At 39.1% G+C, this 26370-nt stretch overlaps 1 protein-coding gene across 1 annotated transcript in view; it reads left to right on the forward strand.

Annotated features, from left to right (window-relative positions):
• Positions 1-26370, forward strand: part of FRMD4A (FERM domain containing 4A) — a 592045-nt gene that overhangs the window by 65665 nt on the left and 500010 nt on the right. The gene's annotated exons all lie outside the window — the stretch shown is intronic.

Consider the following 26370-nt stretch of genomic DNA (forward strand, 5'->3'; position numbering starts at 1 on the left):
GTTGCAGCTGTTTAGCAGCTTGCCCCATTGACACAGTCACTGTTTGGTGTCAATATTTGCGGACCAGACAGTCTCCTTCTGCTAGATGGTCTGCTTTGTGGGGACTTAAACTCCTTTATATTAGTTCACTCAAGGATAATTAGATCTCCATTCAAAACTTGGATCACTCTGAAAGTAAATGAGAGTCCGCATAGTATAAGAGGGAGAGAGAGAAATAGTTGGAAGTTGGATCATGGCTGCTGCTCTGGGGCCTTCCATGATCTGCTGAGGTCTACTGCATCTTACCTTTCCTTCACTCATTCCACTGTGTTCCTCTTTCTGCATGATGTCAGTGATAGTCTGCCCTTTAAGTCTGGGTTAGCTGCCAAGAGGATAAAACATGGATTTTTTGCCCCATTCATGGACATAAAGATCCTTAGAGATCAGTTTTTTCTTGAGGAGCTAGTATTAATGTCCTCAGAGACTTGAGACTCCTGGCAAGAATCTGAGTGGTGTTAGAAAGAGACTGATGCATATATGACGGAATAAGTTGGAACCATGTGGCTAGGAGATGATAATGGGACACTGTGGTTGTCGTCATGGTGTCCGTTTTATGAGCCATGTGGAGGAGACATCCCATGGTGACAGTGATCCCATGGTGACAAGGACCACAGGAATGAGCAGTCAATAGGGAGGGAGACCTGGAAGGTACAATCTACTCTTTGTGTGTGTACATTTGTGAAATGAAGTTAATTCAAATATTTTCCGTTTTACAAATATTTTCTCTGATTAAAAAATGTGTGGTTGCTGTTAAAAATGTACACAGAGGAAATTATAGAGGGAAAAATTAAAACGACTTCAGGTTGCAACACCTGGAGATAGGAAGACTTTAATGATATTGGCAAATGGCTTTTCTGAAAAGTTTTTCCAGTTACATTTCCATTGATTGGTGGAATATGAATGCTCATCTCAGTATATCGATATCAGCATTAATCATTAAGTTTAAAAAATTGTCAGGCAAATCATTGTTTTAAATATTATTTGTTATTAATACAATTATTGGAAATTTGTATATTTTCCAGTTATGAATGGTTTATTTACACTTTTGACTTTTTAATTCACTTATCTATTCTTACTGATTTGTAAGGCCACTTTATATGCTTGGTACATTAACTATTACATGTCGTTGTTGAAAATACTACGCCCTTATTCTTTGCCTTTTACTTTTTTTATAGTTCTATTTTTTTCCCAAAGGGTTACTGAAGTATAATTAACATACAAGAAACCGCACATATTTAAGTTATACCATCACCACAGTTAAGATGATCGGCATATCCATCATTCCTAGGCGTTTCCTTGTGCCCCTTGCAATTCCTCTCTCAATTTCTTCTCCCTGTTCCCACTGACCTCTGATCTGCCCTGTATCACTATATCTTGGTTTGCACTATCTCAAATCTTATAAAAATGGAGTCATAAAACATGTCTTTCCTCCCCCTACCCCCAGCTTCTTGGACTCAGAATAATTATTTGAAATTCATCTGTAGCTCTATGTATGTATCAATATTGCATTTCTTTTCATTGCTGAGTAGTATTTCATTATATGGTTACTTAGACCACAGTTTGTTTTTTTCAACTATGGATGTACATGAGGATTGCTTCCTGTTTGTCGCTATTACAAATAAAGCTGCTCTGAACATTCCTGTTCAAGTCTTTGTGTGAACATAGACTTTCATTTCTCTTAAGTAAATCCCCTGGTACAGAATGACGGTGTCACATGGTGGGTGCAGGTGTAATGTTTCAAGAAACCGCCAAACTGTTTTCCAAAGTGGCTGTAACATTTTACATTCCCACCAGCAATGTGGGAGAGTTCCAGTTACTACCACCACTTGCTATGGGCAGCCTTTTAAACTTTAGCGATTCTAGTGAGTGTGTGGTGATATCTCATTGTGATTTTGATTTGCTTCTCCCCAATAACTAATGTTGCTGAACATCTTTTCATGGCTTTATTGGTTCTTATATCTTCCTTGGTGAAATGTCTGTTAAGATGATTTGTCCATTTTTTGTTTGTTCTATGATTGAATTTTTCAGAGTCCTTATATATTTTAGATAAAGTCCCTCTGTCATATATATTTTGCAAATATTTTCTCTCCAATGTGTGGCTGCCCTTTATTTTGTAACATGTTTTTTGAAGAGTATAAGTTTTAAATTTTGATGAAATCAGTTTGATTTCTTTTTTAATAATCTGTGCTTTCTGTGTCTTATTTTAGAAATCTTTTATAAACCCAAGGTGACTACAATTTTCATCTATGTTTTATTATACATGTATTACAGAACATGATCCATTTGAGTAATTTTTATATATAGTATGAAGTAAGCATCAAGTTTTATTTATTTTTCCACTTGTATATCGAATATTTCTACTACCATTTGTTGTAAAGTTTTCCTTTTACCCGCTGAAGATTTCCTTTTTCCCATTGGATAAGGATACCAATCATACTGGAGTTAGGAGCCACTGTATTCCATATTAACTCATTTTAACATAACTAATTGCATCTTCAAAGTCCCTATATCCAAATAAGATTAAATTCTGAGGTTTTGGGTAGACTTGACTTTAACTCAGTACCAAATTATTTGGGTACTTTTGCTGGAAATCATTTGACATATATATGACTTACACTCTGTGTGATTGCACTCGTTGCATTACACTTCAAAACTCCTTGCTTAATTTGAGGTCAGTTTAAATATTAACCTCTGTTTTATTCGCTTTTGTTAAATGATTTCACCTTAAAATCTGGAGTAAATTTTGGAATAGGTTATATGGTTGCACTGTAAGGTTTTTTTCCCCCAAATAACTAATTTCCTTCCTTCCTTTCTTAGTATTTGTTTTGTATTTTAAATTCTAAAGATATATACATAATTTCACATAAATGCATACACATGATCCCATATACTTTAAAAATAGCCGTTTTCCACTTGTGGGATAATTTATCTCATACCCTCTTTGTTGCTTCCTTTAAGTTTTTATAAGCATATATATGAGTGACTTTGTTCTATTACTTTTTTTGAGATTTGTGTTAGTGCTAATCATGATGTTATAATTAGGTTTAATAATTATTAAAGAATATCTCTCATCACTTTCATTTCTCCTGCATATTCTTCATGATAAACTTCAAAATAATTTCAAAACTTTTAAAATCCTTTGCAGTTGCTACTGGACTAGCATTGTATCAAAGCATAACTTTAAGGAGAACTGTCACTTTTTCAATTTTAGTTATGCCATGGAGAAATATGCCTTATTTTATGTAAGTCTTTTCTATTTTTCATTAAAGCTTTATCATGTGGGTTTCTAGCACACATTTCTTATTAGCGTCATTCCTGGATATTTTCTACTTATTGCCTTCTATTATATATGGAGTCTTTATTTTTCTTATTATATTTTTCTAACCAGTTTCTGCTGATACATAGGGACATAAATACTTTTGGAAAATTTATATTTAATCTGGTTGTTTACTAAAACTACTTGTATTAATTCTGTAATTAAAAAAAATTACTTTTATCCCCTTTTGGCCTCCAAAATTTGAACTCTATATTTTTTTTTAAAATTTTTGTCCCTTTGGTGATTATTTTCTGATGATTGGATTAATCTCCTTTTCAGAACTGCAGTTTGCAGGCAGGACACTCTCCCAGTGTCTGAAGAGTGTTATTCTACTGGTCCGATTCCCTCCTGCCTTTGCTGCTTTTGTTCCCTGAAATTCTCAACATCAGTGGTGCATTAAAATGTATGATTTCCAGTAAGCAGTACTGCTGGGGTGCTTGTGTCCTGGTCTGTATCTCCTTTCAGACATCATACTTTAATACAGTGTCCCAATACCAGTTTCTATGCCTGATCTGTTTCACTGAGAACTGCTCTGCCCAGTCACATGGAGGAGAACTGGCATGGGCAGAATTATGGCTACCTTAGAAAGTAGCAATTAGACAGTAGAGGAGACTGCTCAGCTTTCAGCTTATTTCAGATTTATAAGCAGAGAAAGCAGACAATGGGAGAAGCAGAAATGGTTTTCCTCCCAATTTTAGGAGGGTGGCTTCGTTCATTTGCTAACATTTCCATATGCTTTGCAGATCATAAAAATCTTTCCTAGATTTTAACAACAAATTGATGGCCACTTCTGACTTTGAAATGGTTGGAAGTTCTTAAGTTCTTCTCCTATACATAGGTATTTCAGTGGAAAGCTGATGGAACTTGCTTCTTGGGCTATAAGCCAGATGACATTCTTAATAGGAATAATGAAATGAAAGTAATGAGACATATTCTTTAATAATTATTAAAGCTAATTATAACATTATGATTAGCACCTTAGTAGGAAGTTAAGAAGTTTGGAGGCAAATGAAGTAGACTTTGGAAACTAGTGTTCTATAGATTGGGATCTTCCATCAAGAAGCCTTCATAGAAAAAGGAGAATTTTCTTAAACATTTGTACAAGCCTTTCCTCATGCACCTGTCCTTCCCCTTGAAGCCTAGGCTACCATTCTTATAAAATTTATTCAGCATTGTGGAAAAATACAAATCACAAAGCATTTATTTGACAACAAGTGTCGGACAAAGAAGGTGACAAGAACCCTCATATCCTAAAAAGGTGGTATGCATGTCTACAGGAAAACAAAGGACTGAAACTGGTCCTTCTACCAGTTAGCAAGGTTCCACTTAAAGCCCATATGTAAGAAGGCAGAATTGAGATGGTGAGGGAGTCAGGATTTCTTTGGAGAGAGTTGTCAGGTTGTCCAGTGTTTTCCCTCCTGAGAGGGATGTCCTCCTTCCACCCCAGACCAAGTAGAGGGCACTTCCAAAGAGTCACTTGTAAAGAGTGGGGTTATCTTCTGGGAGAATAAACTGACGTATTATCCTCGTTAAATGCATTCTGAACTGGAAAAACCTATGAGTATGCCCCAGGGTGTGTATGATGAGTCTCTGGAAGAAATTGACTTTGGTTCCCTGGAGTCAAGGTAGGAGAAAAGTACCAGTTGTTGCATGGATTTTCCTGCAAGAAGGTCTAATGGTGAAATTCCAATTGGAGCTCAGTGAAGGGCTGACTGGTGGAAAATTGTTTCACCAGCATTTAGGGGCAAAGACACTAAGTCTTCTCTTGAGCCATTGGGTGTTACAGAAGCCAGCAGAGGAGCCTAGTCATGAGAGCTTACTGAGAAAGTGCATGGCTTTAGGAGGGAATCTGTAAGCTGTAAGTGTCTGAAATGGACTGTCTCAAACAGACCCAGAAAAGCACCTGATGAGAGAAAGAGAAGGAGTTGGGATTTGGGCAGCTGCCCCACAGAGGACACATAGCTAAATTACATTACCAGTCAAGTAAGATTTTGCTCACTCACCCATCTTCTCACCCTTGGTCCTACAGAGGGCGGAGAGAGCAAAGGCAAAACAGTGAGCAGAGGGATAAGGAAAAGACCAAGATGAACGAAGAGTGAAACAGACTAGGTTCTCTTTCCCCTTCTGCAGGTCAAGGATGTTCATGTGTTAATTCTGAGCTGGGAAAAGAAAGAAGCTTTAAATTGAATGAGAGACTGAAGTGCTTATTTCTATTGGAACTTGACTTTTGGGTGCCTTAATGAGGTGCTTCTGACACCAGAAAGGATGGGCAAAGCTGTAGATCCGTTCAAGGCTGGGAAAGAGAAATTAGAATTTTTTAGAAGAAGTGGTTTCAAAAAAAATTGTTTTCCCATTTTTCACTGTATGAATTCCGTCCATTCTCTGTGTTGATTATACTTGTACAAAAATCTATATGAAAAGGTAAAGTCATGTTGGAATTCTTTGCCAAATTGTTGATAAAAGATTGGGGTAGAACCAGGTTTCTTAAATTCTTAGAAGAGATGCCCACTATTTATCTTAAACGCTCCTTGCTGTCATGTTTTGCAGGAATGATTAATAATAATGCCAACCCACTTTCTCAGTCTTCAGGGGTACTAACCTTGACCAGAGCATAGACTAAGACAATGAAAAATTCTTAACATGAACAAAATCTCTGCTCTAATAAAAGAAAATATACCTGTGTCTTTTAGAAATGAATATATCTTTTCTTGGCCCATAAGTGTTGTCAAAGGAATCTATTTGACTTAGAGCTGTTCAGATTTACATTTGGTTTTAATAAAAATTATGCATAGTAAAAGATTAATAAGGTTAGAATCCATGAGTCTACGCTGATATAAATGAATGAATGAATGAATGAATGAATGAATAAATAAATAAATAAATAAATAAGGAAGGAGGGAGGGGCACCTGGGTGGCTCAGTCGTTAAGCGTCTGCCTTCGGCTCAGGTCATGATCCCAGGGTCCTGGCATCGAGCCCCACATCGGGCTCCCTGCTCAGCGGGAAGCCTGCTTCTCCCTCCCCCTCTGCCCCTGCTTGTGTTCCCTGTCTCTCTGTCTCTCTCTCTATGTCAAATAAATAAATAAAATCTTTAAAAAAAATGAGGAAGGAGGGAAAGGATTTTCCTTATAGTATAATGTCAACTAAAGAATATAAAATAAGTTATGGAATTAGAAAAACACCATTTGCCAACCAGCATAGTGGTCATTGGTTTTAGCATTAGTGGATGAAAGTTCTAGAAATGAAAGGATATTTACATAGTCTCAAATTTTACCCTTCACAAGCTACTTTTGGTTACAAAGAGTAAAATATTAACCTTGGAGTTACCTGGTAGACGTATTAACCAATGATCAAAGCTAATATTTCCAGAAATGGCAATGATCAACAGCGTGTGCTACCTGATACCATGCGGTGACAATTCAGCATCATTTACAGAGTATTCCTACCAAAAGGTGTAACTTGAATCCCATTATGAGGAAACATTGGACAAACTCAAGCTGAGGAATATTCTCTAAAATAACTAGCCTGTACTCTTCAAAAATATCAGTATTGTAAAATACAAAAACAAAAAGAGAAACTTATAGATTATAGAGATTAAAGAGACGTGACAACTGAATACGCTACGTGATCTTGGATCTTCTTTTGCTGTCAAGGACATTATTGAGACAATAGACAAAAAAAAAAATCTCAAGATCTGTAGAGTAGATGATAATGTTGCTTCGATGTTCATTTCTCCGTTTTGATGATTTCCTGTGGTTATGTAAGAAAATCTCTTGTTTTTTGAAAAGACACACTGGAGTGTCTAGGGATTCCTTTTAAATCAGTATGAAAAAAATAGAGAGAGAAGGCTAAAGCAAACAGAACAAAATGTTAACATCTGAGGAATCTAGAGAGTGTCTGATCATTCTTTTTTCTATTTTTGAAGTTTTAAGGTAAATCTGAAGTTTTGTAAAAATAAAATGTAAACAATAAAAATTTAAAAATACAGGGTATATACTGATGTCTCATTTTTTTATTATCATGTTTTAATCGTCATAATAACAAGCATATATATGCACTTTTTGCCAGGCACTGATGTAAGCAACACACCCACCCACACATACACACACTCATTTGATCTTTAACCAATGAGCTAGGTGATATTATTATTATTCCCATTTCATACCAGGAAACTGAAGAAGAGTGAGGTTAAATAATTTGACTGTAGATACATGCTAGTAAATGGTGGAGCTGGGGTATGAACTCCCAGGTATATAAATCCAGGGTCCATGTAAGGACTGAGTGAATCAGATAGACTTCTTTTTTTTTTTTTAAGATTTTATTTATTTATTTGACAGAGATAGAGACAGCCAGCGAGAGAGGGAACACAAGCAGGGGGAGTGGGAGAGGAAGAAGCAGGCTCATAGCGGAAGAGCCTGATGTGGGGCTCGATCCGTCACGTCCTGAGCTGAAGGCAGACGCTTAACCGCTGTGCCACCCAGGCGCCCCTAGATAGACTTCTTATTTTAAAATTCATTAATACCATTTGGAACCTCTTTTGGGAAGTTTCTATTTGGAGTCTGTATTAATTATGTACATAACTAATCCATGTAACACATTACCCCAAAATTCAGTGGTTTAAAACAACAGACGTTTAATATCTCACAATTTCTGTTGGTTAGAAGGCTGGGTGAAGCTCATCTGAGTGCCTCTGGTTCAGCATCTCTCAAGAGGATGCACTGTTGGCCGGAGCTGTGCTGTCATCTGAAGTTTTGATTGGGGGGATGTTTGCTTTTAAGCTTACTCACTTGGTTGTTGGCAGGCCTGGGTCCCTCACCACATGGGCCTCAGTAGAACTTAATTGTGACATGACAGTTGGATTTCTCCAGAGTAAGGAGAGAGAGAGAGCAAGAGAAAGAGAGGATGCTCAAGATTGAAGCCACAACCTTCTTACAACTGAATCTCAGAAGTGGTATGCCATCACTTCCTCCGTATTCTGTTCATTAGAAACAAATCAGTAAGTCTGCCCCACTCTTAAGGAGAAGGGATTATACTAGGGAGTAAATCCCAAGAGGTGAGGATCACTCACACCCATCTTAGATGCTGCCTACCAGAGTTTACGTATTAGCTGTGTGCGTGTGTTTTGTTTTTGTTTTTGTTTTTTGTCTCTTCTCATTGTTCTCTTGAAAGAGGCCACTTTTTGGACACAAACAGAAACCATGTGGCAAGGGTGTGGAATGGTAGTTTTCTAAGAGCCTTGCTTCTACCTGGCAATGAATACAAATTAGATTCCTATTATCTTTTTCAATCCAGGTACTGGACATTAGTCCCAGACACCAGCAAGTGACCGGCTGTGACTGCTGGGCCTCCCCCAGAGTGTGCCCATTCCTGTTCTGCTCACTGTGTCCACGTCTTCATCAGCATATCTTTGCTGGATTAGTGGACTCCCCAAGGGTAGGGAATGTGCCATTTTTGCTAAAGCTGTTACTTCCCACCTAGTACAACCCTGAGCCAGGGACTGGGTTAAAAGAGCACTAGCTAATTCTCTAGGAGAGCTCGCTTGATTTTTGGCCATAGCAGAGGGTCTGACATATGGCCAAGTGGTTTGTACACTTAGTTGATTCTGTAAGACAGGCTATTATACCTGTGCGGTTGTAATAGAGAGACCAAACAGATTTTGGGCTGGATAACTTGCCAGGATTACAACCTTAATCTTTTCCCTTTAATTGGAAAATCCTTTTGCAGGGCAGTACCTTTGTGGAAGTAGAGTAAGCAACAGTTTATGAAATCAGACACCATTTTCAGCTAGGTATTTCTCCTGTCACTCCATGTGGCACATTTCCTCTTTTTTTGCTGCCTAATTCTCACTGTTGGACTTACTCTTTTGGAAGAGGCATATTTTTTGGAAGAGGGGAAACAGAAAAATACAAATAAGAAAATAACCATTTAATTCCATCACCCAGGGATTAACCAATTTAACATGTTGTTCTTCCTTCCAGTCTTCTTTGAGGTATATATACTGTTAAGAAAATGAAACTAGAATCCTATTACACAACTTCTCATTTTTTCCACTTAGTAGTTCATGAACTTTAAACATGGCTGCTTAGCATTCCACTGCTGGCATATAGTTAGTTTGTCACATCCCTCATTGTGGATGGTTTAGTGTGTTTCCAAGTGTTTTCCCTTAAGAATAATGCTATCATGAATATCCTTAGGCTAAATCACTGTGCACCTTTCTGATTATTTCCGTCAGCTAAATTCCTGTGAGTGAAATGATGGAGTCAGAGGCAGGAGTGAGAATTGGCATGGACTCTAAGAGCCGCAGGGAACTTCGGGAAAGGGAATTGGCTGCAGAAAGTGGACATGGCTTAGAGGCCACACTGGGAGACCACGGGCAGTGCAGTTGGTGGTTTAACACATGGCCTCCTGGCTTGCAGTCCTAGCTAGGCCTTTAAACACTGTTATTTAAACACTAGGTCTTTGATCTTAACAAAGTTACTTTAACTTCTGAACCTCAATTTCACAATCTGTACAATGGGGTTAATGATGTCATGTGAATTGGAACATAGGTACAAGAGCTTTTACCAAAATCATCTCTTAGAAAAGAAGCCGTATCCAAATATTGGAATCCTTACAAAATGTCTTGAATTTTGGGATGCTGTCTTGTTTATTTTAACTGAAAAAACATGACGTTGTTTAAAGAAAATATATTGGTCTGAAATGAGTTCAGTCAGTGTTGGTTTGAGATGCTTGCAGAGGCTGCCCGACAGAATCAGTAAACAGAAAGGAGGCAAGTGAATTGAACACAGATTTAGCAGTTGTTTCTGGGAATTTGACCTCCTGAATGAAAATACTGGATCCATTGTAAACAGACCGTCTGAGGATTCCTTTAAAAGACAGTGGGGTGAACGGTTACATATTGCAGAGTTCATCAGTATACACCTGTAGTTTGAATAAATGGAACAACTCTCCTAATGTTATATTACTGGGTATTCGTGGCTTGGGATAAAATTTCCAGTGACACTGTGTTGCGTCTCCAACAACTGAGATGGAAATGAAAATGTGTCCTGGAAGAGGCATTGAGTGACTCCAGATTTGACTCTAGAGAAAAAGAACACATTGGTGAATAAAATCGTGTAACGATCTGTAAGATCGAAGAGAAGCAGTATTTCTACATTAATGTATAATTTAAATAATATGTGGTTTTAAGTATGTATGTGCAACTGAATTAATAAATTAAATTTATTAGTCATATTTACTTCAGCTCCAGCCCTTAGAGTATATAATTAACTGGATAAAAAGTGGCATTTGGAGGGTCTTTTCATTGAGTAAGATGGGTCTCCTTACATCTGGGCAGTTATATTGGTGATCTAACTCATAATGTATTGTGAGAATACAAATTATGGGGTGCTTGGCCCTCTGCCTGGCACATAGCACATGCTCAATTAATGCTAGCTCACGTTATGTTGGGGGTCTGACAGCAGATGTGACTCTGGATGAGCACCCATTAGGGCGGTGGAGGTGGGAGGACCAGGAGGCAAACTTTACTTACTTTATCATTTGGTGTAAGATAAGGTTTTACCATGTACCATGTACAGTTGCCTGTTTCCAAAAATATTTTTTTTTAACTCATGAAAACGATGTTTCATGTGAGGGCCCAAGAGAGCTTTCTGACTCTTGTGCAATGCTTGGAAGCTTTTTAAAAATTACAACCAAGCTATTCTATTCCCTCACAACAAATACACACATGGAGTAGGGGCTGGGCTTCAGTGCAAGGGTGAGACTCTATCATTCTGAGCAGGTCTGGTGCTCCATGAGGCCTTCTACTCCCTGTCCTTCCTTGCCTTTATTTGAATCTCCTTAAATGGGACTGATTTCACAAGGTGTTCTGAAAGGAAGAGAATAAATGTGTTTTTCATACCAGTGAGCGAGAGAGAGAGAGAGAGAGAGAGAGAGGGAGAGAAAGAGGAGCGAAAGGGAGGGAGGGAGGGTAGGGGAAGGCTGTCTGCATATTAAGCTAACTAGTTAGGCAGAAAAAGGAAATGGCAAGAATTTTAATGTGATCTTATTTCTTTTGACAGGCATTATGAGCTGAATGTTCAATTTGCTATTATTTTGGGCACTGGGTAAATGTCTGTATTCCAGGGACCTGAGGCCTGGATCCAGTTCTTCAGGAGCAAGTGCTTAGCAGTGGGGACCATGGGGAAGATAACTGAGCATCGTTCTGAAGCTCTCTCTAGCTGCGTAGTTAGCACACTGGCTTCCACCAGAAAATGGTCGTCCAGTCTCTCTCTGGTCTCTTTGGGTCACTAGAACCTCTGTGTATCTGGTAGTTTCTATATGTGGATGCCAGAGGTGATCAGCTGTTTATATCACACTCCAGCACACATTGATGGAGCTCTACGCAAAGTGAAGTGGAGGAGTGCCGTCACTAACAGATCATTTGGAAAAGCCTCCATTGAAGTATCTAGGGCTGCACATCCTTCTAAAGTCTTCCCAGTCCCTCCAGTTGTGCTTACATGCCTGTGACCTCTCTCCTTTCTATGCCCCTCTACCTGGATGCCCTCATCCCTTCCTGCTACTTCTCCTACAAGATTTTAGTCCCTCACTGTCGCCACATTGTCTCTCTTCTCTCTTGCCCTGGAGGAGGGTCCTTACCTCCCTTTTCTGACTTTTGGCACCATATTGTCCTTTGGGAATGGTGCTAAACATTTTTGTCTAGTGGACTTGGTATTTTGTCAAAGTAACTTAATTACTTACGGCTCAGTGGGATAAAGGATGTGTGTGTGTGTGTGTGTGTGTGTGTGTCTGTCTGTGTCTGTGTGTGTGTGTGTGTGAGTTGTTTCTGAACCAGCACCTCTTAGGCCCACATGGGTGCTTGAAATGTACTTTCCTAAAGCTGCTAACATTAGGTTTGTGTTAGGCTCTGATATAAAGTTTCTTCTTGATAAGTTGACTCTGCCTCCATTTCTCTGTAACACCTCTAAATTGAAGACCTACGTCTTTGATTAGACCTGAGAAAACTTCGGCAATTTAACAAGAAACCAAACATTGGTCAACAGTTTCTCCAGGAGGTACCCCTGAACCTTGGACTCTGGGGATTGGGGACTGATTGGGGAAGCTCCTGGGAGAGCCCTTGAAGGCTCCCCCACTTCACCTCAGTTCACAGGATGATTACAGCAAAGGCAGATGAGAGAGGGGTTTCTCAGGCTGATGTGCTGTCGTGTCCTCTTTAAGCATCAGGGCAAAGCCAGCTTTGGCTGTCTGGAATCAGTATCTAATACAGGTCTCAAAGTAGCTCTGGCCATGGCAACCAGTGGGGGCTTGTATAGCTTGCAAGGACTGCCGTAACAAATAACCACAGACTGTGGGTGGTGGTGCTTAAACAACAGAAATTTATTTTTTCACAATTCTGGAGGCCAGGAGTCCAAGATCAAGATGTCGGCAGGGTTGGCTTCTTCTAAGTTCTCTCTCCTTGGCTTATAGATGACCGTCTTCTCCCTGTGTCTTCATATGGTCTTCCCTCTGTGTCTGTCCTAACCGTCTCTTTTTATAAGGACACCAGTCATATTAGATTGTAGCCTGGCCTAATGACCTCATTTAATTGATTATTTTGTAAAGATCCTATTTCCAAATAGAGTCACGTTCTGAAGTACTGGGGGTTTAGGACTATAATACGGTATATGAATTTGGGGGAGGAGGATACAATTCAGCCCATAGCAGAATTCAAACAGCTTCTGGAAAGCACTTACCTCTCTTCTAATGCCAAATGTACTGATTCAGATGTTCTTCTCCATTTTTCTCCCTGGCTGTTTTATATGTAGGAACTAATTTTCTCCATACAGCAGTCCCTTGGGGTAGATATTACTTTTGTCCCCATTTCACTCATGGGAATACCAGAGAAGAAAGACAACCTGCCTCAGAGCTGGTACTTGGTTTATGAACCAGAGGCCTGACTGCAGTGCCCAAGCTCCTGTCCCTGGGCTGATCTGCCTCCATGCCTCAGCATCTCACCCTCCTCCAGCATCACTACTCCTGACTGTGGGAGCCTAAGAAAGTCTCATGCCTTAACTTCCTCCTCAGGACCCAAGGTAAACTCTGGTTGTGCATCGTCTGTGACAAACTTGTCATGAGAATGAGCACAGGGCTTATTATTGTCCCCATTTTACACATTGGGTAGTAGGACGTTGAACCTTTTGTGCAAGATTCTAGGGTTAAGGGATGTAAGAGCTGAGGTCTCTGCCTACCAAAGATTGTTCTTTTGGAAAGGTGGTACTTATTTAGTTGTTAATAAGGTGAGGCAGAGAAATCATCTTTTTTATCTTGAGGATGAGAACATTATAGCCATTTAGAGGTGACAGAAAATGACTCAATAGTCAAATGAGAGATGAATGTTGAAGGAACATTAGATTACAGTGAAGGAAAGCAGGTTTTGGAGTTTTAATCATAAGTCTGCCCTACTGGGTGTGATGTTTTATCCTCAATTGCTTTACCTGAGAAATGGGTATATAAGATCACCTTGCAGGGTCACTGTAGGATTTTAGATTATATAATGTAAGGTGCTAGGTTCAATGTCAGATTGTTTGTTTTGTTTTGTAGCAAATTTAGTTTAAGCTAAATAAATTGCAGTAACAAATTACTACCCCTTTTAATAGTTTATAACTACAAATATTTAATCTCAGGTAGAGTGTTTACCCATGACTTCTCACTCTGATAGGAGAGCCACTATCACAAGCTCTGCCAGTCACCACAGATCTCTGGAGAATCTTGTACCAGCAATTAAGTGCTTCGTTTTGGAAGTGACACGTATCACTTCTGCTTACAACTCATTAGCTGGACCTAGTGACATAACTCCACCTAATCTGCCCTGATGCACAGACCTTCTAGTGCCTGATGGTAGAAGCCAGGGGTAGCTGGTGGAAGCAGTAATGACATTCATTAGTTTAGAGTAGGTGCTCAGTAAGTGATACCGACATTCTTATGACCTGTCCTGCCTTTTCTGAATGTGATTATATTTTGTCTCATTTGCTCTCTTTCAAGCAAGACTTAATTAATCCTAACTAAGTGTACTAATTGATTTAGTCCTATGTCCTCTTGCCCCCTCACACTTGGGGAAAATTATCTATGAATATCCCAAAGTCAGTTATTATTCTCTGAGCTGTCATGATGGAGCTGTGTAGATTCATTTATAGAAAGAAGGTATTTTGACCTTATGTAGAAAACAAGACTTTATACATGTGTGGAATTTGGTCAGTGTTTGTGTGTCTCAGGCAGGGGTTGACGTTCAGAGATGGTCACTTTTATTTGAAATGTATAGCTGAGGGCCACACATACTACTCTTTGTCACTGACCTGATTATACTTAGAATACAGTCTCAGTACTGATTTTTCCCTCTCCCCCTTTTTAAAAAATTGTGGTAAAATGCTCATAACATGCAATTTATCATTTTAACCATTTTTAGGTAATTAGTTTAGTGGCATTAATTACATTCACAGTGTTGTGCAACCATCACCACCATCCATCTTGTAGGGAAGGAAAATTTTTCCTCTTTCCATTCTAGGTTCTTTGGTCTAATAGTCAAATTGACGTAAGACAGATTAACAGCAGAAAAACAAGTTTTTTTTTTACATGTGGGAGCCCAATAAAAATATGAGACCCAAAGAGCAGCTAGGTGATTGAGGCTTGTATAACACTCTGAGCCAGGGAAGCAGGTAGGGGTCTGGGGATACAAAAGGGAGGAAGACCTTTCACAGGAAGGCAGAGGAGATGTTTGGAAATCAAAGGATGCCCTGTTATACAAATAAGGTTCTTAGGTATCCCTGGTAATGGCTCTCTTGCAGGTACAGACCACCTTTCTAATGTAAATTGAGGCATTTGAGGGGTAGGAAAAGCGCTTTTCCTGAATCTGTTGGGGTTTGGTTGCTTTTAGCTCAAAATTGTCCTCATGCCAAAGTGGCACATTTCTGGGGTGACAAATTCTTCTCTCCTTCAGTCCCATCTTTGAAACTTCAAATAAGAAATTTCACAGTCCAGATTTTTAAGTTGATCTATTGCTCTATATCTTATTAAAGCAGTCTCAGTCTTGAGAAGTGCTCAGGTTAATTAAACAGTTGTGTCTTGTTTCAGGAAGCAGTGATGCAGCTGGGCTCCCAAAGTTAGGCCTGTATTGTGCAAGCAATCAAGTACTTCATAAGAGACATTTCTATAGAAACAAAAGAAAAACAGAGTCTTGAGTCCCAAGATTTCTAGAAACTTTATGGAATTTCTTTATACAATTTTATTGAGATTTCTAGATGTCAGGCTTGAAGTGATGAGGTTGTGGGATATCCGTGAGGTGAGGTGGGGTGGAGTCCGGAGCCAATGACCAAGAAAGAATTCTTGAGATGTCTTTGGTGCAAAATGGTGGTTTATTAAAGCACAGGGACAGGACCTGTGGGCAGAAAGAGCTGCACCAGGGTTATGAGGAGTGGCCCATTATATACCCTCAAGTTGGGAGGGGGTTAGAGATAGCATAAGTCTCTAAGGAATTTTGGGAGCAAGGTTTCCAGGACCTTGAGGGGGCTAGCTATTGTTGGGAAAAGATCATTTATTACCGTCTAATAAAACCTTAGTCATGAGACCTTTCAGATGTATATCAGTGGGCCATATGCTTGGGGGATGATTGCCAACATGTGTCTTGGGGGTTTAGAGATAAAGGAAGTTTCCAAAGGAATTTTTATATATCAAAGTAGACTTACAGGATCTTGGCAGGGAGGTGGGGGGAAGGGTGTCAGGCTAGGATTGCCTTTAGCCTTTAAGGAAGTATTAACATTGAGGCATTTGAGTCCCTAGGGGAATGTCACTCTGCGTCTTTCAAGGACTTGTCAATGGACTGTAGGTAGTAAGGAAATTTAATAATTTTTCTTCTGCCTCGTTTCCCACATGAGAATGATCTTAAAGTGATCAGAAACCTGTACTCAGAGTTCTTTCCATGAGTCTTACTGAAGATGAAGCACTTTTGGTCAGAGTAAAGCAATAACTGAATGCCAAAAGACTTAAAAACGGCCATGGTTAAAGGTCTGATGATAATTCATTATAATATGGTTGACAAGGAAATTTGGTTATTTCCCTAGTGTACAACATTTCAAGATAATAACTAGAATTACAAGTGATAACAGTATACCAGGAAGTGTAAGATTTCTAGAAACTTTATGGAATTTCTTTATACAATTTTATTAATAACACTTACGCACACAATATAACCTAAGGAGGCTTATCATCACTTCTTTGACAATGTTTGCCATGTGATTTAAATTACCAATAAGTCTAATTATTGTAACATTTTATTGTTATGAGGAGAAAGAACAAATCTTTTAAGATGTTCTAGGGACCCGCCTGGTAAATCTTAGAATTAGTTCTGGGTCAAACAGACTTCCTTTAGAATTTGATTTTGGGAAGTTTGTCAAAAATATCGAAAGGCTTGGACACTTGACTAAATAAGGATCAGAAATCATTATGAAACAATCCTTAGTTATCTATTTAACCAAAGTGGCAATAAAATATTTCAAAGACAAATACAAAAGGTTACATAGTTCTAAGTAAAATTTAGCTCTTTGAATATTGAGAATACTTAGTTCTTTTAAATAATCAAAGATCAGATTAAGACAACAGAAAGCACAGCAAATTATTTTGGTAAGATACAAAATTTTTGTTTTCTAGATGGCTTAAAAAGTAAAGAAAAATCTTTCATAATATATTATTATCAAGGGCAGACCAACGGTACAAGGAAACTTTGTTCTTTTTGCAGGGGAAAGAAAATTGTTATAGTTTACATAAATACTGATTTTAAAAAATGCTGATTTTAAAGCATTTTATAATCCATGTAGTACACTCAATTTTAGCCAACTTGACCACACAAGGTGAGATTCTGTCTTTCTCTCTTCCCAATTTTTTATTTAGTTTTGTCCTTTATTTTCCCCTTTCCCATTTTGAAATAATAAATTTCACTTTAGGACAAATGTACTTTCTTTTCCCTTAACAAAAACACATTTCCTTATCTCATACCTGTGTCTTTCCAGAAACACACCTCTGCTTTCTTTTCGTACAGAATTCTTTCCCTTAGTACTTTTTGTAGGTTTGATCACAGATTTTAATTGGAATTCTTAACCCTTAGAACAACTGTCTTTACACCAGCATTCTGTGGATTAGAAAATTTATGAGTATATCTCATAATTTCTAAAACCACAAGCTTTTCATAGCCAAATCTTTTAATGTGGCACAAGACATGCTTACTAATAAACCCAAGTGTATCTTTAGTTTCTCTGTGATAAGAAGCCCAAAATCAATAAGCCTATGTTCGGTAATTAATGTTTCAGTATCTTACTCGGAAATGATCTAGACATTCAATGAATTTTCTATCTATTGCTTTATTTAACTTACCAAAACTTTAAGGTTTCAAGTTGCCAAAAAGATTTGGGAAATTATTTTTAAATACAATTTCATAAAAACATAATTTGCTGAAAAAGTTCACCTAAAAGTTCTTATCCTACTTATATCTAAGTCATGTGCTTTGAACAGTTATCTTCCAGTTACCCATGAAACTTTATGAGACATTAGACAGAGTCAGCCATTATCCCACATTATTTTTCTTGCTGACAAATCTGTAAGAGAGATAACATGAAGTTGATTAGCAAATGGAGGGAATTATTTATCTGAATTATAATCAGTGTTGATAACTCTGAGACATACCTATTTTAATTAAACTAACAAACTTCCATTAGCTTTTATTTATCAAAGATTATCTCAGATCGGGTGGATTTGAAAAACATTTGGATTAGCTTTAAATTCCTGCCAGTTTTAGAATACCCAATTCTTATATAAGTATTTGTTTTTAAGCCTGTTAAATAGAGCTCTTTTACAAGTTACTTTTGGCAGTACTGTCTGGAAGTAGAAAAATATCACGTATCTACAACATATATGTATATACACATGTAAACATATAGACAGATGCAAACAGAGACACCCCCCCCCCCCATAGCCACTGCCTTAAAATTTTAGCCAAGAGTCAGACACAACAATACAAAACTCACCAGTTTACAAAAGAACAGTTGGATCCAAATTTTGTCTTGGTAGTTGGAATAAGATAAGTTCACCTCTTCAGATGGCCGAAGCCCAATTTCCAAATACTACCTCCTTCTCTTCCTCTTGAAGGAAATCATTTCTCCAAAGTTTGTATTTCAAAGAATGGCTCCTTGGTCCTAGAGAAGGAGAGTTTGAAAATCTGCATTAAAAAGGTATTGAGAAAGTATCAAGTTTTCTCCAAGATGAAGTTTTTGGGGAATATTTGCTTATTATCAGAGGTCAAGAATACATTAAATTTTTCCTCTTTCTTAAGTTCAGGACAATTCTGTTCTTAATAACCCAAAATTGACAAGTATTTTGAGATGAATAGGCGAGGTTAGGGGACTGGTGAAGATAGATAGGTTTTGAATGCTTCTAGAATCACACTTCTAGTTTTGTAGAAACTGGTTGTTTCTAGTTCCCCCCAAAATTTAGTTGTTGACTGACTGATGTCAAAAGACTGACCTGCCCATTCAACTACATTTTCTTCAATTTGCTTCTTTATCTCAGGAAGATTTCTAACAAGGATGGAAATCAAAAGATTTTTTGTGTTCTAGAACTTTAAGATTTTTTTAAAATATTTTATTTATGAGAGAGAGAATGCACAAGTGGGGAGGAGGGGAAGAGGGAGAAGCAGACTCCCTGCTGAGCAGGGAGCCCAATGTGGGGCTTGATCCCAGGACCTTGGGATCATGACCTGAGCTGAAGGCAGACACTAACCAACTGAGCCACCAGGTGCCCCTAGAACTTTAAGATTTAATGCATTATGTTTTTAAGTATAAAATGTTTAACAAAAGTCTTCTTTCTGAGTGAACATTCCAACCTTGGACCAGTTCACCACAGCGGGGAGTCCTCTGCCATTGCTTCTGTTGGCCCCTGAACATCAGCCTCCAGCTAAGCTATTTCCTAGTCGTTTGTATGAGGGCCTGGGAAAAATTATGGCCATTTGTTTTCTCTGTGAGGTGTTTTTTTTTTGGGGGGGGGGGGCATCAGGCTTACCTGATAACTACTGTATTTTCATGGATGGGAAGAACACCCCTTAACAGCCAGTCTAGGTCCCTCTGAGTGAGGTTGTGAATGGTCACTAATCTTTTTAACTTCTCTCTAAATTTGGTAGGATCTTCTGAAAGTGGAAGTAAAAGGACTTTATAATTTACAAGATCTGCTGTCTAGGACACATGCATTCCTTGTAGTGAGGATCTAAGATACATCTGCAAAGGACATTGTATCAGAAGTCCTGAGGCTGGCAGAGCTTGATTACAGAGCCCTGGAAAGTCAGAAGTGTTATAAGGAATAGTAAAAAGAGCCCTACCACCTGTCTTGGGTGCTTCTGCTAAATTCACTTCCTGACTTTCAACATTTACATGAGTAAACTATATACTCTGAGCCTAGAGATTAGGCTGGAGTTTTCTGTGTAAATCTCATAAGGTAAGGGAAATTAAAACAGGCAGATGGGGCCAGATTTTGAGAAGAGGTGTTTATGTTGGATGTAGATTTCAATTTTTTGTTCTAAGTCTAATTTCTGTCCTTTCAGAGTCCCTAAAGCTGGCCATTATATCCCTCTGTGTCCACTTTTTAACTTGATGTTCCCATAGGTACTAATAGGGCCGTTGTTTAGGATGACAGCTCTCTAATTTTTTTTTTTTCTTTTAAATATAGCCAATTCAAAGGATCCATCATCCGGCCATTGATGAGTAACATTTTATATTAATCTCAGTAGTGACTCAATCCGATGAGCCTTTTACAGTTTAACCACAGACAAGAGTGTCCCAAAAGAAGGTGCAAAAACGCAGCCCTTATAAGGGCCAGAAAGTTCACTCCCAAAGATAGTCTACGAAAGTAAAGCCCTCCTTTTTTTTTTTTCACAGGCAGTATGAATGGTGTAGTGAAAATGGTGTTTTTGGTTTCCCACAACAACATGAGGTGCCTCCAGTCACAGATTCGCTAATCTGTGACACTGGGAAGGCATTACTGGGATGGGACTTCTCCAGTACTAACGAAACAAGACTGAGATGACAAAAGCCCCTTATGGACCAGGACCCCTTATGACAAGCTACCCTGAGAGCTGGCATGGGCAGACAGAGAGAATGGTGCTTGTAATCTCATGTTGTGCAGTACTTTACATCCAGGTCCTTGCTTTCAGTCCTTTTGGATATATATCCAAAAGTGGAAGCTGGAGCTTATGGTAATTCTGTTTTTAATTTTTTGAGTAGCTGCAATATTGTTTTCCACAGCAACTGCGCCACTTTATCTTCCCACCAACAATGTCCCTTTTACTCTTTGCTCCCTGGCTGGCCTCCCCATGAAGAGCTTGGAAGCATTAGTTGCTTGTTTCACATTATTGTACAAAGGACAGGGTCCCCTCTTGCATCCCATCTGTCATTATTTAATTTGGCATTTATTGCCTCCTTATCCTTGTTTTACTTTGTAATTTTGTTCAGAGGTCATGGGCTAGAGGCTTAGGTTATACTTTAAATCCTTACAAAGAACATGTGAACATGAAAGTTATCCTCTGTATGTCTTTATTGGACTTTTGTCATTTTTTATTACCACTAATATACTACCTATACCTCTGGGCTATCTATCACTGAATTTCTCCAACATCCTTAGCAATGACATATAAGAAATATTTGCAAAAGCTAATATAGAAATGCAGCCCCTTAGAGATTTGTGGGAATAAAATTAATTGTAGTAATGTATTTGATGTTTGGTTGGTGTCTGAATTGTAGGTGTACTAGATATGGCTGACTGCATGCTATTATATTGGAATAAAAACATTTCGGCACCATAGCGAAATCTACAGATGGTCTCCAACCCCTTATGCACTCTCCATGACTTCAAATGATAATAAATGCCCATCAGTGGAGTTCCTCCCCATTTTCTCAGTATTATCTCTCCCTTTCACTTTTGAAATGGTAGATTTTTCCTACATCTCTTAGGTCGCAAACCTGAGGGGGTTTTAATTTCCTAAGATTGTGTGTTTAGCCCATGAGGAGAGGTACGAATGCTTTAAGGAATAGGAGAACAGATAATACAACAAGTTCCCCCAGGGTTCTTTCTGATACTCACTTCTGCAAGGTGGGCTCTCCTTCATCAGCATTGTCTTAGCACCCAGCAATCCCCTCCTACCTGTGCGCTAATTAGCATTCCAAGGAAGCAGCTTGCAGGTGATGAAAGCTCAGGAAAACAAAAGACTTTCTAACTATGGCCTTGCTTCCTAAATCACCCAGAAATCCCTACGTGGGTGGTCTCGGAGTCCTCAGGAGGCATCTACCCATCCTAAAAGGCAGAGATGCACATATGTGCAAGTGAAACTTCTGTTATTTTATTTTTGCGGTTTCTGTTCCTCATACTACCTCTGTTTTAATTCTTTGCTGGCTTTTTTTAGAAGGAGAAAACAAATCCCCTCCACTACTCTGTAGGAGGGGATTACAATCACTGCTGGCTAATAAAGTAATTTGAATATAAATTATATAAACTCTGAACACAAGTGTCTGAACTTACAGTGTCCTTCAAACCATTGTACTTTTTGTATTTCTGCTCTTAGGAATGGAAGATTTTTTTTAACCAAGAATTAAAAATAAATTCATAATTGAAATCTCTTTTATGCTAAATAGGAATCTTAATTATTGTTGAATAATAAGTCTCGTGTAAATACAAGGTTATGCTAAAAATGCTGACAGTAGCAGAAATGTTCTAGTAGCTATTTCAAATAACAGGTTCAGATAGTTCCAACTGAGTCGCTATTGAGTTATTTAACATAAAGAGCTCTGGTCACAGTAGAATTTGTTTGATATACGTTCTTTTCTCTCTGAATGGGGACTGACTGGCTATTTTTAAATATAGTGACATAAAATTAAATTTTATATTATCTGGCTGTTTTATTATAGGCTACTTTTAATACAGGCAATTTTTAGGGTTCTTTTATCATATACCTTGAAAGCATGGATTTTGGTAGAAGATATTCTATGCTCATTAGACCAGCAGAAACCTGTGTAGACTGAATTAATAGACAGCGGAGCTGGGGTAACTGCTTCATTTGCAAAATGCTGAGCCATTAGGAAGATCAATCAGTAGGGGGTGGTGTAATCCACAAACACAGACATGCATCTGAATGCAAAATTGTTCCTTTTTTTTTCTTTTTGAAATGCATTAAAGAGAAAGCATCCCAGCAGGGGCTTAATAAAGGACTTTCTTCTTCTTTTTTTACTTTTTATTTTTATACCAGGCTTCACAGTTTGGAAACCATTTTGAAGTCAATGTTGTGAATATTAAACAGGGAAGGGAACGAGGCCAAGCTGTTACCTGGTTGTAAAAATCAGATACTAACCCTTTTCCACTGCCTGTATGGAAGGTGTGATAAGCTCAGGATGACCGTTTTGATCTTGTTAAATTGGCAAATTTAGTAATAATGGTTAAATCTTATGCAAGCATAAAGGGGGCTCTAACTGGTATGGATTTATGATGGGGTCCTAATCTCCAGGGCAAAACTTGAACCTCCCTCGGGAGACCAGAGCTGTCCTGTTGCACTGCCTTAAACTAAACATGCTGGTGTTGCCCCTAACAACAGTTGCTAGGCGACCTTTGCCAGCATGTGGAGGGGTGGGAATCAGTGCTGATCATGGCACTATTTATCATCATACACCAGCAGTCTTGTTTAGGGAAAGGCCTGACACAGATATTGAGTGTGCCACATGATAGAAATGTCATACACACACTGGGAGAGGAAAGCATTTGGAAAAGGTCTGAGAAATCATACATAGCTGTCAGGCAGCTGGCATCTCATCCCTGCCTGTGTGGTTTCTGACTGTAACTTCCAACCCGGTGTTTCAGTTGCATGACAGTATTAGATTTACTCTGTGACTAGCCTGCCTCTGATGGGGGAGGCTTGGAAGGGATGGGGAGAGAGAGTGGGCAAGAAATAATGAAGATGTCACTGCTCTATCAGTATTGGGATTGTAACTCTGATAACAATCAACATCCTCGCGTATATTATCAATGTGCAGCCCAAGCGAGGATTTATTTGGAGTATTCTCTTAATCAGTACATGATTTGATTTCTAGATCATCAAGTATCTCATGATGTAATTCACTTTCTGAGGTGAAAAGAGCCCTACTACCAGATTAGTTATTCTTTGGAAGATGTTACATCTGTCCTAGCACAAAACATCACTACTGTTCATTGAACAGATTAGCTGAATGCAGTCAGAGCCCAAGGGGGTGTTTCCAAAAATCACACCAGTCTTTGAGTTGAGCAAATGCTCGGAGCAGCATCTTTTTCTTCTCCTGTTCTCTATCCCTGTGGCCAGTCTGTGCAATCTCAGCAGCTGGGCTGGGATTCTAGTGGTTTGAGTAGTTAGATTACAGATCAACAGAAACCTGCCTGACCCCACCCTGCTTTATCAGTTTTAAAGGAGCAGTTCTCAACCAGCCTTTTTTTTTTTTTTTTAACCAATGAAAAAACCATTTTTAATTAGAGCAAATTAAGGTGGTTCATACATTTATTAATGTCTGTAGTGTTACACAACCAAATAGCATCTCTTCTTCAGGGGCTTCAACTCTTAAGTGATCCAGCCACGTTACCACACATGAAAAGAAAAGGAAGCATCTCCAGGACATTTTTCTGTGAATGTGCCAGATAATTAAAATGACAGTAGCTTCAGGGTGAAATGTTGTACCTGCCTTCCTGTGTTCTCAGTACTAGAATCGCATTTTAGAAGACATTTTATAGGTCATCGGGAGGGAAGAATAGAAATAGATCAATGAAAAAAAAGAAACAGATATTTGAAAGGTCCTCTGGAGAAGCAGTGGGTAAGAGGATGTTATTATTTCCCCAAGGAAGAAGTAAAGTGGGTGATGATCTGACTTCTGGACAGACCGTCACATAGTGGTTCAAGTCTCTGGCTCTGGGGTCAAGCCTGGATTCATTTACTGTCACACTTCTTACTGCTGAACCATTTTGGACAAGATTTTAAATCTAGATAAGTTCCTGTATCTCCCAAAAATTTAGTATAATAATTACATATTACATGTATATGATATATAAACGAGATTAGATGACACATGGTGTGTAAGGCTTTCAGTACGACGCCTGGCACACGGTGAGCTTGCAGTAGAGGAGAGGGTAGCTCATGCCTTATTTTTGCTGTAAATTGCTGGGAAAGAAGATCTTAAGGCAGAACTCTAGAAGGGAGCGGTGAGTGTTATTTGCATGTGGGGAGTGGTGCTTGCTGCTTGCCTGTCCCATTAGAGACACTCAGCTGAAAGGCTGGTGGAAGGGTCCTGTCCATGGCACAGACCTGTTGCAGAATCCTGGAATGACAGGACAGGAGAAGGGAACGAATGCTCCCAAAGCAGATGAAACCAAGGCCACATCTGCCCCGTTGCTGGGAGAAGCTGTCAGGGGGACCTTCCACCAATAACCTGAGCAGCCTCATGGTGTTCGATGCTCACAGACCCAGAGTAAATAATGGATTCCCAGAAGGGACCATAAGTGGTCAACATAATGAATAGCATTTGCCCAGCACTTCATAGCTCCTCACATTATCCTATATGATCCTAGCAACAGCCCTATGACACACAGAGGGCTGAGACTCTTTCCTTCCTCTCTCTCTCCAGAGAGAAATTGATCCTCAAAATCTGTGACTTCTCCCTGATTAAATGAGTCAGCCTAAGAACTATAAGGCCCAGGGCCTAGTGCATGTCTTCTGCCTCCAAATCTCACATCCTAGAGTCTTGACTTAGTGTGGCAATGTTTGTTGTGCTCATGTCATATCCCTATGTCCCATTTGGCTTCAGTGCAGCTGGGGGACAGTGCCTACATGTGCCCATAAACTCACTTTAAGCACGAAACCTTGGTTTTTTTCTGTTTCATCCTCCAGGATTTCCCCCAAAGCCTCCTGACCTCGAAGTAGGAAAGTTAACACCCTTGGAGGCAACCCTCAACCAATGGAAGTAGGAGTCAGTGGACAGATGCCCCAGCTGCTTCTACTTCCTAAGCAGACAGTTTGGGGAGGCTTTCTATAAGACTCCTTAGAGGATCGCCCCATGAGTCTCAGCTATTCTTACCACAGCAGGAATCAACTTAATAATAAACCTTTTTTGACTTTCCTTCCTTGTGTCTCACTTGCCTGCCCTCTCACTGCTAATTCTTGAGATTTCCTCTCAGATAAACTACTCACATCCTGCATTCAGGGAAAACCCAAGCAAGATAGCTTTGAAAACCTTTAACAAAGAAGCTTGCAAACCAACATAAAGCTTTTATAACCAGTAAGGACAAAAGCCATATCATTAGAAAGGTGCCAGTTTAATATATAGAGCTGCTCTTTTTGTAAATTTTGAAAAATTGAAAAAAAAATCTATTAGAATTCAAAACTTAACTGGACAAAAGGCAGACTGGTTTTTGCTGTGGATTGTTAAATGAGATTGTCTTCTGCGGAACCAAGTGGTCTGTGTCCTTATGGATTTGCTGTCCCTTAGCTGTGGTCTTGCCCAAATACAGGATGTACTGAAACACTGCTCAGGGCCCTTTTGGCTTCCATACAGTCTGTTCCTTTTGCTGGATTCGCACAGAAATGTAAAAGATCTTCACCCACTCACCCTAACCCCACCCTCTGGGAAATCCCACCACAAAGCTCTGGGTGGAAGGCTGAGCTCCCAGATTCGGGCATCTCCCCCTGGCTGGACTCTTCGTCATCACTCAGTGGGATGCACATGGCTTGTACGGTTAGAACTTCTGGGTGTGTGTTCAGGCTTTTTTTCCTGCCCACTGTGTGGACATGAGCAAGCCACTTAAGTCCTCGGGGCCTTAGGTCCTCATTTGTGAAAAAGGAGCTATGATAATAAAGATGTACGTATACACCCTAGGAGATTGCTGTAGTCACAAAGGTGGAGATAGACATGTGAAAGTGCACAGAAAACCAAAGAGAATGAAACAAGTG

This window comes from Ursus arctos, unplaced genomic scaffold (assembly GCF_023065955.2).
Source record: "Ursus arctos isolate Adak ecotype North America unplaced genomic scaffold, UrsArc2.0 scaffold_30, whole genome shotgun sequence".
Taxonomy (NCBI): domain Eukaryota; kingdom Metazoa; phylum Chordata; class Mammalia; order Carnivora; family Ursidae; genus Ursus; species Ursus arctos.